Here is a 13,338-nt window from a genome sequence, read left to right as displayed (position 1 = left end):
TCTTAAAACCAATAGAATTATGGTCACTGGTCCCAAGGTGATCCCTCACTAACACGTCTTTTACCTGCCCTTCCTTATTTCCCAAGAGGAGGTCACGTTTTGCCCCCTCTCCAGTCGGGCCATCCACATACTGAATGAGAAATTCCTCCTGAATACACTCAACAAATGTGTCTCCATCCAAGCCTCTAATACTATGGCTGTCCCTGTAAATGGTGGGAAAGTTAAAATCTTCGACTATTACCCCATTTTCCTTGGAGCTATCTGTAATCTCCTTACATGTTTGCTCCACAATTTCCCACCGACTATTTGGGGGCCGATAGTACAACCGTATCAAAGTGATTTCCCCCTTCTTATTTCTCAGTTCTACCCATATAGACTCAGTGGCTGAACCCTCAGATATATCCCCTTTCAGTAAGGCCGTGATGCTTTCCCGAATCAAAAGTGCAACTCCCCCTCTTCTCTTACCTCCTGTTCTATCTTTCCTATAGCATCTGTACCATGGAACATTGAACTGCCAGTCCTGTCCCTCCCTTAGCCATGTTTCAGTAATTGCTATAATATCCCAGTCCCATGTACCCATCCATGTTCATTTGTCTTGCCCGTCAGGCCTCTTGCATTGAAATAAATGCAGTTTACTCTGGACTTCCCTTGCTCTCTGTCTTGCTTTTGCCTGATCTGTCCGGTACTCGGATTACTGACACTGCCTTTACTATGTAATGTGCTTCTTTAACTTCTGTGCTGTCCTCAAACTTCTCTTCTGTCTCCCTACTGCTTTGGATCGCACCCCCCTGTCAAACTAGTTTAAACCCTCCTGAGTGGCAATAGCAAATCTCCCCGGCAGGATGTTAGTCGCCCTCCAGTTCAGACGTAACCGATCCCTCTTGAACAGGTCAGCCCTTCCCCAGAAAAGATTGCAATGATCCAAAAATCTAAACCCTGCCCCCTGCACCAGCTCTCAAGCCAGGCATTCATAGGCCTAAGCCCCCCGTTCATACCCTCACCAACGCGTGGCAGCGGTAGTCGTCCTGAAATTTCTACCTTCGAAGTCCTGCATTTTAGCCTTCTGCCTAACTCTCTATATTCACATTTCAGGACCTCATCCCTTTTCCTACCTATGTCATTGGTACCAATATGTACAACGACCTCTGGCTGCTCACCCTCCCCCTTAAGTATGTCCTTCAATTGCTCAGAGACGTCCTTGACCCTGGCACCAGGGAGGCAACACACAATCCTGGAGTCTCGAATGCGGCCACAGAAACGCCTGTATGTGCCTCTAACTAGCGAGTCCCCTATTACTACTGCTGCTTGTTCTTTGCCCAACCCTGTCCCACTGTGGTGTCACAGGCCTGGCTGCTGCTGGTATCTTCCCCTGACAGGCTATCCCCTCAACAGTATCCAAAACGATATACCTGTTTGAAAGGGGAATAGGCACTGGAGACCCCTGCACTACCTGCCTGCCTCCCCTGGCGATCACCTATTCAACTGTCTGAACCTGTGGTGTGACAACCTTCCTGTAACTAGTGTCTATCACACTCTCTGCCTCCTGTATGCTCTGCAGTGCATCCACCTGCTGCTCCAACCTGGAGACAAAGTTGTCAGGGAGACTAGATTGTTCTCCAATTGCCCACATCTGGCAGGAGGAGCATGCCACTGCTCGAGCTGCCATATTACCCTTATAAAGGTAAAAGGAAAGAAGAATCTCAACTCACCTCTCCCTTGGTTGTGGTCCTCCTGCTTTTTTTTGTTTGAGGAGGTAGGGAGGGAATCACCGAAGTAGTGTTTGGGGTTTAACTGTCCCTTCACTGCAGCTCCTGCACAAAGCACCTTCTGATCACAGTGACTGCACTTTTGCAATTGTGACTTTCAACTGCCAGTCACCTTCGCCGCTCTGCTGCCCAGCACCTGGACACCTGCCTTCACGCAAAGTGGGAAGGTCATTGACCTTCTTGCCCGCACTGCTTGCTGTTTGTCCTGTTCAGTGCCAGGGCAGTCAAAGAAGTGGCCACTGCCTTCCAGGCTGCTTTTCTCTGGCTTCCCCGAGGATGACATCCTGCTGGGGGGGGGGGGGGGGTAAAAGGGTGCCCTGCCTTGCCCCAAATGTGTCTACAACCTGGCCAGTTCATATTCCAAAAATCTGGGAGCTGCCTTCCTCTTCCTGCACTGCACTGTCTGTATGTCCAGCCTTGTGCTTTTTATGGAGCTGCCCCTTGTTAGGGCAGGTCAGTTGCAGTCAGTTTGGGCGATCATCCCAGCGAATTAAACGCAGTTTGATTGTTACCATTGAGGGAAAGCCAAGTGAGCGCTTGCAGGTGCGTTGAAGGGGGTCGGGGGAATCTGTGCGACTATGATAATTGGGGGCAGGGGAGAGAGGGTCACGTCAGGCAGTCATTGGGCCAAGGGGAGATTTGCATGTGAGTCCGGTTTGGGGATTGGTGGGGAGATGATAGGTTCACAGATATTGTGGGAGTCCAATGTCTGTGGGAGCGGGGAAATGGGGGCCATGTGTAAATTGGTCTGGATTGGGGGGAGGGGCGGGGCGCTGCCATTGTGCATGCGGTCAGTGGGGAAGGGAGAGGGGGCTGCGATCGGTCTGCGCAGTTGGGCCGTGATCAGACTGGGAGGTGTGTGAGCTGGGGGGAATAAGGGGGTCAGTAATGTTGGGGGTTTGCAGTGTCCGTGGGGCCAGGTGGAGGCACTATGCGGCCGGGAGTTGGCGGGGGGGGGGGGGGGGGGGGGGATCTGACAGTGGCGCTGCATTATTCATTTTTTTGCTGCGCATGCACATTTGGAGTCTTCAACCAGAGCTGTAGGCTGTCGGGATGGTATGCCCCGCCCACAGGTTTCCACAGAGAGCAACGGTCTCGATCAACCAGGTTGCTTATGTTGGATCTGGAAATCCCACCCGACACTTCGAGAAAAAGTTGGAAAATAGCATCTCATGTGCCTACTAATTCTGATCAGAATGTTATGTTTTCCAGAAGTTGTTCAACCGCTGTTCCTGAATGGACTGTCCGCAACAATTAAACGGTGATAGAGCATTTTACACTGTGAGAAAAACTTTAGCAATTTTTGGAAGCAGATGTTTCGTTCCTGTTACTGAAGGACGCGACAGGAGAGTCAGAGATCTGTGATCAAGTAAAACAGCGGTCAATGAGAAGCAGAAGAGCAACAACTGGATACTTTATTGGTCGGTACCCATTTCAAAAGTTTCCTTTGTTTGGATCTGCAAGTGCTCACAGCGCGGCAGCTCTGAATACTGTAAGGCAGGGATGTGTTGGGATGTTCTTGATGGGCAGACGAGCACTGCATGGACCGCTCTGAATTTCCGAGGCACCTGCCAGTCAGTCGCTAATTGGCTGATACGTCTGTCCGTCTGCAGGAGGATTTCCCTGACTTGGTACCAGATACTGGGGAGGTGAGAACTTCATGTGCATTGGAAAGTTCTGGCACAACACTCTGAAAATCTCCTTACTCTGCCAATCCTCCAATATGCGATATGACACTCCGCCTATCGTCTGTCCAAGATATTGCAGCAGAAAACTCTTGCCAGATTGTTCAAGGAACATTGTCGTTTGTCCATTGGGATTGTGTGGACTTCTTTGACTGGAAACGCAGGGAGCCATCACTTGGCTCTTGTCTGATGTTTCGGTTATTGAATGATTTATGTAACCTGCGTTTTCAATGCGTTCCAGAACTTCGCACTGAATTTGAACAGTGTCACGCCGTCAATAAATGTGTTGATGCAGCAACTAAAATTCCGTAGCATATTTCCGATTTGCTGAAATGAATATTCAGCCATGTTGTATTTCCTGGGTTCTGTTTCTGTGACAGTATAATATACAAAATTGATAACGTTCATCAGCCACAAAAGTATGAAGCTGCTGCGTATGCTGAAGAGTAAAATAATGGATTTCCTTCTGCTCTCCATCTCTCGGTCACTTCGACGTCCTCCCTTAATCTGACCCCTCAGTCGCTTGCGGGCTCGATTGGCCACTAAAATGAGTCTGATTGTCAGAGCGTTGAGAAACAAGATGAAACAGAATGGGACTAATGGTGTTAAAATCGTGTCAAACAAATCAAATCCCACCCATTCGGGATCAGTATAATAGCTTGGCTTATCATAACACCACCATGGTACATTGTCGATAACTTCTGCAGGTCCAAATACAAAGTATAAGGGGATGTTTTGGATACAGAGCAGCGTGCAGGCTGCAGTTAGAACCACAGCCGCTGTTTTCCCAGTGCAATATTTTGTTTTCAGCTTCTGACAACAAATTGCCACAAAACGATCAAAGGAGAATGCGACGGTGAACCAGACGGAACAGTCCATTGTTGCAAAGCGCAGGACAGCGCGAAGACTGCACACTGGGGTTATGTCCAGAAAACACTCTGGGAAATAATAATAACTTATTTGATATAAAATAACCTCACTGACAATGAAAAGTAAATCCGCCATTGCCATGACCACCAAGTAGCGAGTAGTGCAAGTGGAGAGGTCGCATTTTCCACGGGAAATGATCAGAATTCCCAATAAATTAACTGCAAGAGAGGAAGAATGAAAATATTGTAAATTAGCGATGAGGAATCGCTGTTCCTCAGCAATACAGTAATACCATTTTGTTCGATTCTATCGCCAAAGCAGTGCTGGTAGTGGGAGAAGAAAGACAAAAACATAGAAACATAGAAAATAAGGGAAGGAAGAGGTCATTCAGCCCTTTGAGCCCCATCCACTATTCGCTATGATCATGGCTGAACATCCAACTCAATACACTGTACCCGACTTCTCCCTATATCGTTTGGTCTCCTTCGTCTCAATTGCTATGTCCAAATTCTTCTTGAATGTCATAGGTTCACCACCCTCGGAGTCATAGAGTTATAGATTCATAGAGGTTTACAACATGGAAACAGGCCCGTCCGCCCAACTTGTCCATGCCGCCCTTTTTTTTAACCTCTAAGCTAATCCCAATTGCCTGCATTTGGCCCATATCCTTCTATACCTATCGTGCCCATGTAACGATCTAAATGCTTTTTAAAAGACAACATTGTACCCGCCTCTCCTACTATCTCTGGCAGCTTGTTCCAGACACTTACCACCCTCTTTGTGAACAAATTGCCCCTCTGGACACGTTTGTACCTCTCCCCTCTCACCTTAAACCTATGCCCTCTAGTTTTTGACTCCCCTACCTTTGGGAAAATATATTGACTATCTCGCTGATTTGTGCCCCTCATTATTTTATAGACCTCTATAAGATCACCCCTCAGCCTCCTGCGCTCCAGAGAAAAAAGTCCCAGTCTATCCAGCCTCTCCTTATAACACAATCCATCAAGTCCCAGTAGCATCCTTGTAACTCTTTTCTGCAGTCTTTCTAGTTTAATAATATGCTCTCTATAATAGGGTGACCAGAATTGCAGACAGTATTCCAAGTGTGGCCGTACCAATGTCTTGTACAACTTAAACAAGACATTCCAACTTCTGTATTCAATGTTCTGACCGACGAAACGAAGCATGCCGAATGCCTTCTTCACCACTCTGTCCACCTGTGACTCCACTTTCCAGAAGCTATGAACATGTATGCCGAGATCTCTTTGTTCTGTAACTCTCCCCAACGCCCTACCATTAACTGAGTAAGTCCTGGCCTGGTTCAATCTACCAAAATGTATCACCTCGCATTTGTCGAAATGAAACTCCATCTGCCATTCGTCAGCCCACTGGCCCAATTGATCAAGATCCCGTTGAGTAATGTCATGTGCCCTCATTTCAGTGTTAAATGACCTATCCCGTATGCTGTGGGCCCACTTCGAGATCCCTTCAGCCAGAGGAAACATATTCCTGCATCTAATGTATCCAGCCCTGCCAGAGTTTAAATGTTACAATTATATCATCTCTCATTCTTCTGTATTCCAATGAATACAGTCCTAGTCGGTTCAATCTTTTCTCATACGACAATATTGCCAATCCAGGAATCAGTCTGGTGAATCTTTGCTGCATTCCCCGGAAGGCTAGACAATCCATTATTAGGTAAAGAGACAAAAACTACACACAATTCTCCAGGTGCGGTGACACCAATGGCCTATATAGCTGCAGGTTGACGTCGATTTTCTCAAATCATCTTGCAACTGAGGACAAATTACCAATTGCATCCTAAATGGTTGCTGCATCTACGTGTTTGCTTCAAGTGACTAGCACAGAATGGTTGCCAGCTCCCTTTATACATCAGTGGCAGGGCAGCACAGTGGTTAGCACTGCTGCTTCACACTGCTGCTTCACAGCTCCAGGGACCTGGGTTCGATTCCCGGCTCAGGTCACTGTCTGTGTGGAGTTTGCACATTCTCCTCGTGTCTGCATGGGTTCCGCTGGGTGCTCTGGTTTCCACCCACAGTCCAAAGATGTGCGGGTTAGGTTGATTGACCATGATAAAATTGCCCCTTTGTGTCCTGGGATTAGCGGGTAAAATATGTAGGGATATGGGGGTAGGGCCTGTGGGATTGTGGTCGGTGCAGGCTCGATGGGCCGAATGGCCTCTTTCTGTACTGTAGGGTTTCTAGGATTTCTGTGATTATCAATATTTCCCAATGTAGTACCATTTTAAAAACAGTCATTCTATTCTTCCTAAAAAAGTGAACCAATTCGCATATCTCCAAGATATAAAGTGCATTGGACTTGTTTTTACTAAGCTATCCTGCATTATCCTTTTACATTGTCCTCATAACGCACGTTCACAATCTCACAGCCTTTTGCTTTCTGAATGCATATCTTAAAAAACAAATGCACTTGGATACTCAGTTTACAATCTTCGTCTCCCTGCATCCATTAGTCCATAACTATATATATATATATCGTATCCATTTCTGTGTGTTTCCATTGTGTATTCGTCTATCCTATTGTGAGTGTGTCAGGCATTAAGATTTAGTGCATTTAGACCTGTTTTTGTTTCGAAACATGTTCATACAGTTTCTTATACGGTGTCCACATTTGTTTCAGCTCTTGTTCCCTCTGCCTGTCTTCCTCTGTTGATTTTTAAATTTCCACGCTTTGTTTATACCTGCGTGGCCCTCCCTTGCAGCTCGCAGGTCGATTTTCCATCTGCTCATCTCATGTAGAAGCACTCCCCCACAGTTAGGCCGAATCCCCCTCCCAGGATCATGGACCTGGTCTTGCTGGGGTGCAGCAGGTCCAGCTTCTACAGCATCCGTATTTCTCAGACTGTATTTCTCAGTCTGATCTGTTCAACACACCCCAATTTCAAATCCCTCCACTACTACGTCATTTTTACAGCCACTCGTCCATCTGCTGTATTCCCAATATCGCTTGCAGGTAAAACTGAGTGTTATCAGGTTATTACCACATTTGTGGTCGTGTTTTTACATTTATTTTCTGGCTCCCTACATTTCCTCTTTCAGGACCTTATTCCTCATTCGACCATGTCCTTGTTGGCGATATTGATAAGGATCAGTTGATGTTCAATCTCATTTTCAGAATGTTCACCAGCCACTCAGCGACAGCCCTGATCCAGCTCCAGGTATATCATTCTGATCAATTTGCCACACTCATAGTAAATTTACTCTGACTACAACTCATATCTACTTTCAGAAAGTTCATGCTCACTGAGGACTGGTCCAACATTCCACTTTATTCCACCAAATTCAATAAATTGATACTTCAGAAAAGTTATTGTCTGTTGAGGATTCGAAGTAAATCCGCAATTTTAATTCAATACAATTGAGTTAAGCAAACCATGCGACAAACAGGTATTCGTGCCCACGAGATTACCCTCACAGTGAAGCCAGTTGAGGTGTTCAAACATAGAATTAAACAACTTCAATTGTTAAAGTCTTACCAGGGACCCCAATAACAGCGAGGATCACGTGAAGTATTTGATTTGCCAAGTTAAATGGACGATGTATTCTCAGTGTGAGACAATGTGCTCCTTTGCGTGGCAGATAACTTTAGCACTGAGCTCGTGGTTCCTATATTCCGGAAGCGTTTAAATCATACTGTGGGGTCGCCTCTGGGAATTTGCAATTGCAAAGTCGTTGAGAGAATGGAAAAAAAATAGATGATGCCCTTGAAGTCGGCAATGGAATATGTTTATTCAGAAATTGAGCTGCCATGGTCAAAGACTAAATTTTTAAATTATTATTAATGAATGGAATGTGGGCTTCTCTGAATTATCCAGCGTTCACTGCCTGTCCATACTTGCGCTTCAGGAGGTTTGATGGTGATCACATGCATTAACTATTAGAATCAGAAGCAGTATTCTCCCACAACTTGTGCTATCATCACGCACGCCACGCCAATTGCATATTTGGATCACGTGTTGCTTCAATGCTGTCCTTCACGTGGCTGTGGCCATTTGGAAATTAAATTCACAATGTTATAAAATGTCATTCCGAGGCCTCCATCACCAAGGGATATTGCTTCTCAATGTATTTAACTGTGGACATTCCGTTAAGTCAATGAAGTGTCATTTAAAAAAATATTAATTCCAGAATTCAAAAAACAAAACTGAATTCAACAACATAAAGTAATTTTGTATCTTAGTTTAATAAAGCAACTCAAATCAATAAAGTACAGGTTACAAACAATTCAAACACTAAATCTAATGGAAATGCAAGGAGATGGTACAAACCCTTCAACTGTGTCATTTTGGCTATCTTATTTTTCTGGTATTTTTCTTCCCGTTTGTTCTATTTTTTTCCCCATAATTTTCCAATATGTTAATCTGACCTATATGTCTTCCTTTACTGTAACCTGTTCCGAACAGATTTTCTTCTGGGGCGTTTCCTATGACTTTTCTTCAGACTTTTCTTCTGACACTTTTTCTGTTTTCTTCTTTTTACCCTTTAATACTTGCTGTGGTGTCTGACATTTTCCAACCATTTCATGAAAACTTTTTTTCTGTCATTCTCCCCTCTCATTTTATGTGAACATTGATTTCATCAGTTATTTTCTCTCCTTTCGATTGTGTTTGATAATTGACACCCCTGGATGTTCCGTCTCCATACCTTAATTATGGTCCACTCCAGTTCTTGGGCCACCCCTTCAATTTTACCCCCACATCTCTCTGATAACATAACGGACAGCAAGGATACTTCTCGGGATGTTATGCTGAAGAGCAAGATAGCCCTCTGTGTTCAGGTGGAACCAGAAAATGAAGGCCAACATTGTGCCAGATATCTTAGTGCGAACAGAGGTTGTTAGTGAGTAAAAAAATGAAGGTATTTTACACAGAATCAAAACAAGTTCGAATATATTTTACATAAGACGCACTGGACAATATACTGGGTTGCTCTATGTCGAATCACACTTAAGTACTCAGCTTGTGCCCGGGATGGGAACCGTCGGTGTGATCCCAAGCTTACTTATGCACGGTGCTGAACTTATCATTGAATGTTAAAATCGCTACAGTGCAGATAGAGCACATTCGGTCCAACAAATCTGCACTGACTCTCTGACAGAATGGCTTTCTAAGGCTCTCTCATCTCCCTGTGTAGCCACATACAATTACCATTGCAAATTGGGGAATAATTTAGTGGACTGGGAGATGCTATCTAATTATTTCAAGGACAATTCAGTGAGGCAAATGAGGCCAGAGGAAAAAAAACAGCAGAATGCTGCAGGGGTGCCAAAATCCAGAAAAAAATTGTTCAGTGTCCCCGGAAACAGCAATGTGTCAAGTGACACGCGAGGAGGCAGTAGAGGCAAAGCGGCCAACACAAGTCAGTCGGCATTAAAAGAGATGACGGGAAAACAGTCTATTTATCATGATGTCACAGTTTCAGAGCACTGAAAAAGGCCCTTCAGCCCCTCAGTTTGAGCGAGGCATTAAACAGCTATCTATGCGAATCCCATTTTCAAGCATTTGGTCCGTAGTCTTCTGTGCCATGGCACACATGCTTATGTAATTGCTTCCACTTGAGTTGTCACTACATTAGTGAGTGAATTTTTAAACTACTCCTCACTAAGCATTTCTCTAAGTGCTTCATACACCCGGTCTAATTTCAAAACTCGTATCCACTATCAACATTTTTCTGTTTGATCCTTTCAAATTCAATGATTGTGTGACTAGGTTCTTTCCTTAGATTTCTAAACTTTTGTCTGCAGGCGTCTGGCATTAGTTCATATGCACATAAGATTGACTTTTTCACCTCCGCATCCTTCCCAGAGACGTCCTCTGATAGACGAGGCTTCGTTCACAACCCTTTATAGTTTCTTGCGGTCTTGGGCAGAGCAGGAGCCATACCAAGCTGTGATACAACCAGAAAGAATGTTTTCCATGGTGCATCTGTAAAAGTTGGTGAGAGTCGTAGCTGACATGCCAAATTTCCTTCGCCTCCTGAGAAAGTAGAGGCACCGGTGGGTTTTCTTAACTTTTGCATCGGTGTGGGGGGATCAGGGCAGATTGTTGGTGATCTGGACACCTAGAAACCTGAAACTCTCGATCATTTTCACTTCATCCCCAATTTTCAATGAAAATTGTGTTTTATTGTGATGAGAAATTCAGATCAGAAATAAGTTTCATGTTTTTCATTACGGTCTGTTTCATTACATCGAAGAGACGATATAATTGTAATTTATTCAGGCTGTCAGTGGGGTGAATTATAGGCTAAATTTCCCCTTCGTGTCCCGGAATGTGTAGGTTCGAGGTGTTGGTGGGGTAATTATGTGGGGCTATGGGGATAGGGCTGGGAGGGATTGTTGTTGGTGCAGACTCGATGGGCTGACTGGCCTCTTTCGCACTGTTGGGTTTCTGTGATACAATTTATGACGAGTCTGTACTGACCACAATCCCACCCAGGCCCTATTTCCGTAATCCCACGCATCCACCCTGATAGTCTCCCTGACAATAACGGGCAATTTTTAGCATGGCCAATGCACCTAGCCTGCACATCTTTGGACTGTGGGAGGAAAGTGCAACACCCGGAGGAAACCCATGCAGACACGGGGAGAACATGCAAACAGACAGTGACCCGAGGCTGGAAATGAACTCGGGTCCCTGGCGCTGTGAGGCAGCAGTCCTAACCACTGTGCCACCGTGCCATGCCATGCTGGGAATGTGCGTGAGGGTGAGGAAGAGGAGGGTGCGGGGCGACATCTGGTTAACCTTCAGAAGTATGATAAAGCAGCTCCAATTAGACGGGACACATTTTGTACACTTCCTGTATGAAATCAAAGAGCTGCAGAAACCCGATGTTAGATTTCTTTTTGAATTCATGATTGTTATTTGTGCTTACAAGTTAAAATTCATCACCCCTACCGCAGCTCTCCCTCCCAACGCCCACCACAAGAAAGAAAGATTCCTGAAGCGAGGGAAAACAAGTTGTTCCCATTTCTCTACAGCAGCTGAATCGAGTTCGCAGAATCACAGAATACTACAGAGCAGAAGAGGCCCTTCGGCCCATCGAGTCTGCACTGACGCATGAAATGCCCTGACCTGCCCACCCAATCCCACTTGCCAGCAGTCCCATAGCCCTGAATGTTATGGCGTGCCAAATGCTCATTCAGGTACTTTTTAAAGGATGTGAGGCATCCCGCCTCCACCCCCCTCCCACGCAGCGCATTCCTGACCATCAAAACCATTTGAGTAAAAATTTATTTCTTCTAATCCCCCCTAAACCTCCCAGTCTTCATTTTTAACTTGTGTCCCCTCATAAATGACCCTTCAAATAACGGGAACAGCTGCTCCTTATCCACTCTGTCCGTGCCCCTCATAATCTTGAACACCTCAATCAGGTCGCCCCCTCAGTCTTCTCTGCTATACAATGAAAACAATCCAAGCCTATAAAACCTCTCCTCATAACTTAAATGTTCCATCCCAGGCAGCATCCTGGTAAACCTCCACTGCACCCCCTCCAGTGCAGTCACATCCTTCCTATAATGTGGTGACCTGAACTGCACACAGTACTCCAGCCGTAGCCTCACCACCGCTCATCCCTCTAACACAACTCCATCATGACCTCTCTGCTTTTGTAACCTATACCCCAACTGACAAAGTTGAACAGTAATATTCCAGCAAAGACTAATCGCTGGCAACCCCTCATCACACCTCAGTAGCTATAGAAGCTGGTCGGGTCTGTGGGTCCCATGAACCGTCACTCTGGTCAGGAGGGACCACTGCCATTCCATCAGCCCAGGTATTCTGCTGCCAGGGAGCAACTTCACTCTCTCCAAAATTAGGAGGTGGTGGGAGGCAGCCTCCGCATAGCAGACATCATGTACACGCTTTTTAGGGTGGAGCGGTGGCACAGTGATTAGCACTGCTGCCTCACAGAGCCAGGCAGCAAGGTTCGGATCCCGGCTTGGGTCTGCATGTTCTTCCCAAGTCTGCGTGGGTTTCCTCTGGTTTCCTCCCACAGTCTGAAAGACGTGCTGGTTAGGGTGCATTGGCCATGTTAAATTCTCCCTCAGTGTACATGAACAGGCACCGGAGTGTGGTGACGAGGGGATTTTCATGGTAACTTCATTGCAGTGTTAATGTAAGCCTGCTTGTGACACAAATAAATACATTTTAATCGGTTGCAATCACCCATGAGGAACTCCAATGGCAGCGAGAATAGGGTAGTAACTGGCTCCAGCTTGACCAGTAGTGGACCGGTGCGTTTTCTGAGAGAAGCGATGGTACCTGCCCATGCCATAAGCCATGGCCATTTACTGAGGTCTCACACTGAAGGTCTTCTCTTTAATACACAGCAGAAACACTCCTGAGACTCGGCAGAGCAACCTAATAGAGTAATCAATTACAGGTGAGAAAACAAACAACACACTGCAATGCTGGCGCAGAGAAGGAGCAATGATTGGATTTGATTTGATTTATTATTGTCACATGTATTAGTATGCAGTGAAAAACAGTGTTTCTTGCGCGCGACACGGACAAAGCATATCCTTCATAGAGAAGGAAAGGGGATGGTGCAGAATGTAGTGTTACAGTCATAGCTAGGGCGTAGAGAAAGATAAACTTAACATAAGGTATAAGGTATTATATAATATTATAATGTATTGAAGTAGGCCATTTTCCAAAGCCATATTTTTATTATCTCATCAATATTCACCTCATTAAACATATTCATTTATTGGACTGATTGGCACCATTCATAACGTGCCCACAATGCAGAGGGGAACACCCGAATGGACATTCGTTTAAATCCCCCTCTGCACAGCTGAGAAACCCTTAATTCAAGTTTGATGGAAGATCCTTATTCTGCCCAGCAACAGCACGAAGCTCTGCACAGCTGAGACACCTTTAATTTCAAAGCCGACAAAAGATCCTTATTCTGCCCAGCAACAGCACGAAGCTGCATTTTAAAACGGCCCTTGGCCAGAAGATCGGGATATCTGCG

At 45.5% G+C, this 13,338-nt stretch overlaps 1 pseudogene; it reads left to right on the top strand.

Moving 5' to 3' along the window:
• Positions 1-7,143: 7,143 nt before the first annotated feature.
• The window catches only part of LOC144510906 (SWI/SNF-related matrix-associated actin-dependent regulator of chromatin subfamily A member 5-like), a 107,059-nt pseudogene continuing 100,864 nt past the window's right edge, over positions 7,144-13,338 (top strand).

Source organism: Mustelus asterias, chromosome 23 (assembly GCF_964213995.1).
Source record: "Mustelus asterias chromosome 23, sMusAst1.hap1.1, whole genome shotgun sequence".
NCBI classification, from domain to species: Eukaryota; Metazoa; Chordata; class Chondrichthyes; order Carcharhiniformes; family Triakidae; genus Mustelus; species Mustelus asterias.
This window is presented reverse-complemented; position numbering and strand designations above follow the sequence as displayed.